We start from the raw sequence: 6,192 nt of genomic DNA, 5'->3' as shown, positions 1-6,192 counted from the left end.
TTCAGTCTCCTCCTCTGCTTCTCCCTCCAGATGTCACCTGAGATACCCTCCCAGTCGGAAACACTCAAACCTCAAACAAGACCGACCGAACGTCCACTACGGATGTTCGAGCCTTTGTTTTAGACTCAGGACTTTGATTCCCGGCTTTATAACTATTATCAACGATGGGCATAAGAAGCCAGGTAGAATAACACTATAAATTAAAATGCATCTGCCATATATTTCTACTCGAAAACCCGCAGTGGATGAGCACGGCGCGAATGAAGGGTGAGTGTGGCAGCCTCTCCCGAAGGTGCTGGCAGGGTGCCCCTGCAGCCACGTCACCTCGCCTCTCACGGTGCAGCATCTGTGACAGCTCCGGCTGCCCGAAGCTGCACGGCGATCAGGTGGCTACTTCTACAAGACGGCACGAGATGCGAATTTCAGCACAAATTCACATCATGGAAGTGCAGCCAAGAATGGGAAGGTAAAGTCGAAATTCTTTTTTAACTAAAGTGAGAAAGTTCTGAGCTCGGGTTCTTGGTATTCTCTCCACGTGCTCCTGCCCCCAAATTAAACACTGCTGAGGCTTACATATGCCCATGGGATAAGAAAACAAGGCACGGAGAACTAGCCGAGGTCATCTCGTCTAGAGATGATTACTCAGCACCCAGACTGGCCCAAATAAATATTCCATGAGTCAGTGTTGAGTGTGGTGGTGTCAGGGGAGCCAGGAGCGGGGGCTCAAAGCTTAGTACATGAACGAACACACTGGCTGTCTGAGCACATATTGCAAGGTCAGACGGGGTCTATGAGGAAAGGAAGGGCATAGCTTCATCATGAGCATTCTAGAATGTCAGACACAGTGGCCACGGCAGCCCACCATTACGTTCTGAAGCCTTGGCAATTCGAACAAACCTAAGAAAAGCAACAGCACCAAGTCATCTGCAGAGATGGGTTTAAAATAATCAATAAAAGAGGGCAGAGGAAAAACTATAAAGGCTATACCCCAGGCTGTCCCTAAGGTAGAGAATCACTTTGCCTCTGGACACCTATGAGAGAGAACTGATGCTTGTTGTTAAACACACTGTATATTTGCCCCACTGCCTTATCAAATGGGATGTATCCTCTTTGATTTGTGGAATCAACAACAAAAGGATTTATCCTTTCGCTCTCCCTGGGGAGCAGGCCTCCAGAGAAGTACTTTTTTTGTATCTCTGCATCTTCAGCCCTGAGGGATATATTTATTACAAGGAGACAGATACTAGTCTGTTTTAAGCAGACTATAAGAGTGAATCAGAACAATACAAAGCTTCAAGGAAACTGGCTTTTCCTTCCAATACCTTTGGAGGAGGGGTGGCAGGTGAACTGCTCCGAGTCCTTGCAGTCCTGCCCCCTGTTGCAGACATGGAGGACCTCACTTATGAGATACGCAGAAACATACATACTCCAGAAATCGCACATAGTCATAATATGCCCACCAGGAAATGGCATTTCTGACTTCTCGCCACCACCACCTTGTTTAAAATCATTAGTAAATTCAATCGATGAGGACATATTTACTAGGAATATGGCAGGCAAGTTAATCCGATGAGAATTATGGGGATTCCCTAAGAAAATAAAAAGCATCAAGGTTTCAAGTGACATCGATAAGCAAAGTGTGGTACATGCATACAATGGAATATAATTCAGCCATAAAAAGGAAGAAAATTTGGACACATGGGTGAACCTGAAGATATTATGCCAAGTAAAATAAGACAGACACGGAAGAACAAATACTGTGTGATTCCACTTATAAGAAAAGCTTAGAATAGGCAAATTCATAGAGACAGAAAGTGGGCACAATGGAAGTTATTGCTTAACGGCTATAGAGTTTCTATCTGGGATCATGAAAAAGTTTTGAAAGTAGGTACTGATGACGGTTGCGGGAAAATGTGGATGTGCTTAATGCCACTGAACTGTACTCTTAAAAATGGTTAAAATGACAAATGTGTGATATATAGAACCACAATTTAAAGAGAAGAAACAATATTAGGTACCAAAAACCACTGAATGGAACACATTAAATGTGAGTTGCACAGTCTCTGAATTTACATAACAGTAAAGCTGTTTTAAAAAAAAAAAAAAAAAATTATGGGGCAGCATGAGAAACTTTCTATCTAAAATATTATCTTTTTTTTTCCCCCTTATTTTTTGTAACAGCACTCACCACAAGGTGCCACTTTTTTTTTTAGTTGTGCACACATTCATAGCCTGCATCCCATTCCCCCTCCTACTCATGAATGTATGGACCAAATACACGGACACAGGGACCATGGGCATCTTGTTCATTTGACTTCCCAGCTCCTAGCTTGGTGCCTGCTCAGAGAAGAGGCTGAGGACACACTGATAGAACAAGTAAATAAAGTAAACGAGTAATGGAGAAAAGGCAAGAACAGAGGCAAAATACCTATATTACTTGGGAAGGATGAGTGCTGACAGATACCAGTGAATGGGTGCACCTTTCGGCCGTGTTCTGCATGTGACGTCTGAGTGGAGAAAGGACAGCTGTTCCATTTCCGGGCTGAAGCTTTCCCATCTCCCCACATGCCACACACACCTGAACCTGAACCTGGTCCGCACTGGAAATGCACAGTTTTCAGGGGAAAGACAAGCAAAGGAAGTCGACTGCATCATGGGCACACCTGCAATCGTGCTTGTGGTGTTTCAAACAGGGCGTGAGAAAGTGAGGTCTGCAGAAGTGAAGTTGTGACAAGTCGCTCTGGCTGCCCTCCATCGCCTCTGGAAAGAGGCACAGCAAATCGAGAAAGGCTGGACTAGCCCAGGAGAGAACTTCATAGACAATCAGAGACAAGGACTTCTTAGGCAGCAGAGGGGACCCAGGTAGCATGAGAAAGCATGATCGATTGTACAGAGAATCCAACAGCTTCATTTCTTTGTTTTCAAAAGATCTTTCGTCAAATATTAACTTCTATTTTCTTCTTATTTTACTGACTTTTTACAGTTAACTTTCTAACGTCTGGACTTTATTTCGATGTTTGGGGAGAAGTGGCGGTCCCTAACAAGCGATGGCGCTGCTCCCCCAGGGGGTATTGAGAAGCCAGTGGGGCTTCGTGGTTGGTCACAGCAGGGTGGGTGTGCTGCTTAGTGGATGACATCAAGGGACACCGAGTGTCCAGGGATGCCCGGGCAGTGCTCAGCGAGGAAGAACCATCTTGGCCACAGGGCCAATAGGTTCCCATGGAAAAATAACAACATGCTCTTTTTTTCCCAACTAGTTAGCCCACCATCCCAGGGTCACTGTCTTTATTCACACATTCAATTATGCGTTCAACAAACAAGCACTGAGCATCTCCTGCGTGCCAGGTCCACTTGTCGGCACCGGTGCAAACAGGTCAGACACGATCACTTGCCCTTTCCCCAAGCATCTTCATAGAGAAATGCAATTTAAATGCTTTGAGATTCATAAACAACTTTAAAGGGCTGGCCAAGTATCGCTAAGCAGGAGGAGCCTTGTTGGTCCTGGTAAGAACTGCTCATGATAAACACTTAACTACACGTGCAAATATTAAAGCTAAGTGGTCAAGCAATAGGACCACGATCCTGTCGATACCGTACGTTTGCTGAGCAAATGTCACTCCTTTTTCGTAGATAATGGCTCAAACTCTGGCCTACCTCTGCTGGTTACCACTTGACATTCCAGATGCACGGGGGTCTCAACGAGTGAGGGTTTACTGGGGTTTTGGCATGTGGTGCTTATAGAGCAAGACAATTACAGGTGTTAATTTCACCCTGACGGACTATGACTAATTTTTTGAGATAGCTGCTTAGGACTATGAGCAGGTGAGTCAATACCCAGCTAAGCAAACAGTGGACGTGTGCTGCCAGTTCACGGCCTGCCTTCCGACTGAACATAAAAATGCTGTGTCACAGCTGTATCATCATGTTTTCTACGAAGAACATCAGTGACTGACCCCCCAGTTTTCTCAGCACCCTGACTGCACTGGGTGCAATAAATTACCCTACAAAGTCCCTACGTTTCTTGCCATGGGCAAGTGACTTACACTCTTGATGTCTGTGACATGAGGCTGCCCTGGAGACAGCTGTGGATGTCCCCAAAGAGAGTAGTGGGACCACTGAGACCGTTTCCAGGATTTCAAAAGGCCCAAGAGAAACCACACATTTACCCACAATATGATGGCACAGGCTAAAACATATTTGCTTTGGATCAGAATTACATCAACTCAGTGTGCAGTGGTACAGGAAGCAGAAGTCCTTGCTGGCTCTTGGGTCTGTCCTTTACTAATAAAAACCTACAGAAAAGGAATTAGTGCTTCAAAACTAATTGTGGTTAAAAGGTGATCTTTAAGATCCCTTCTTCTCCACAATTCTAACTTTCCCCGGAAGTTATTCATACCAAGAGTAACTCATTCTTAGTGCAGCCCTAATAAGTAATTAACAATAACATGGTTTTCTGTTTTTTTACACTTGTTTCTATCTTTTCAACTAATTAAGAGCCTACTTATTTACGAGGGAAGCCATATTTCCAAAAGAAGAATTCAATAGATGCAACTGTATACTCTCCGGAGTTACGAAGGAAAGGTCTGGATCTGCTCGATTAGCAATTTCTTCCTCAATTTCTTGCTCTTCAAAAAGCTCAAAGAACTAGATGCTCATTTTTTTTTTTTCTTTTTGATCCTTTTCTTTTAAAAAGCAACAGGAAAGGTTTCGGTTGGCCCCAATGATGTCACCTGAGTGACATCTCTGAAGCTTCCTGGCCTCTGTGTCCTCGCCAGTAAAATCGGGGCCACAAGGTCAGCCCTACTGTGTGGCCTGTAATAGAGAAGCAGCTGAGATGAGGGACGGGATAAAGAACATTAAAAGTTCAATGAATTATTTAATTTAGCTTATTACAAGTTATATTATTAATTATTACAACTTATATTATTATTAATTCTAGATTTTTTAAAGCACGTGGAATTTTTACAAATCAAATATTTTTAAATGCACTCATGGTAAGGAATTCTATACAGCCTTTCCTCCATGAGAAAAATATCTCTTAAAAAAACCAATCCTGAGTCTCAGTTTTATGTTTGGCTGTGAATTTAGAGTCATTAGATAAGATCTCTTCATGTAATTATTTCAGGATACAATTTTTTTTTTTTTTTGAGTGCTCACTATGCCAGGAACTGGGCTAAGATACATCATCAATTATCTCATTCAATCCTCACACATAAAGCGGGTTCTATTATCACCATTATGCAAGAAAGACGTTTAGGCACAAAGCTGGGACTTGCCCAAGGGATGCACTCGCCAGTAAAGGGATACTTCTGACCAGAACCGGTGTCCTCAGCCACTGAGCAGTTCCACAGGGCAGACGTGAACACAGGATGGCCAGCACGTGACAGCTTGTCATGTCACTTTTGAAAAACAGCTCGTGGCCTTTCATTGTATCTGGTTTTGTGTGCCCACGTTGGTCTTCAGACCACGTCATTAGAGATTTTTCTTCCCTCCCAGGTTCTGTCACACATTTTGCTCCATGTTCTCTTTATCTGCCAACCAACAGACCAACATAAATTACTCGAGTAGACACCGCAGGCCAAAACAAGCAAACGGGACAAACCAAACCTTGCTTCCGGGGTATGATCCCAGAGCTGTATTTATGCCACAGTGATGAATCTCTTCGCCTGGGCACCAGGTAGCTCCACTGCGGCCTCAGGGGCCCGTGCGGTTCTGTGCAGACTGAGCTCCTTCCCCTGCTCCCACACCCCTGCTCCTGTGCGCATCCTCGGGTCAATGTGCCAACCTTTGCCCAGCTGCCCAAGTGTGAGACTCGTGGCCCTTCTCTCTTTGATGCGCCCAAATCCAAAATGATTCCGAGGAACTGGACTTGACCACCTCTGCGTATCCTCCATCCGTCCATCTCTCCGTGTGTCACTCATCTTCTCCCCAAACTCCCTCCACGAATCCAAGAGCAATTCGATCAGTCCCCCGACACTGGTCTGAGCTTCCCAACTATAGCTCCAAAGTGGTCTTTCAAATGCATGAAAATGCTGATCATGTTTCCCCTTCGGATCCCCCACCTTCGGAATAAATTCCCAAATACTAAGCGTGGCATAAACGGTCCCTGAAACCACAGCCCTTCATCCCCTCTCCAGAGCCCTATCTTACCACTCCCCTGTTCTTGCCTGAACCCCAACACAGACCCCACGC

This window comes from Pteropus alecto, unplaced genomic scaffold (genome assembly GCF_000325575.1).
Source record: "Pteropus alecto unplaced genomic scaffold, ASM32557v1 scaffold11, whole genome shotgun sequence".
NCBI classification, from domain to species: Eukaryota; Metazoa; Chordata; class Mammalia; order Chiroptera; family Pteropodidae; genus Pteropus; species Pteropus alecto.
This window is presented reverse-complemented; position numbering follows the sequence as displayed.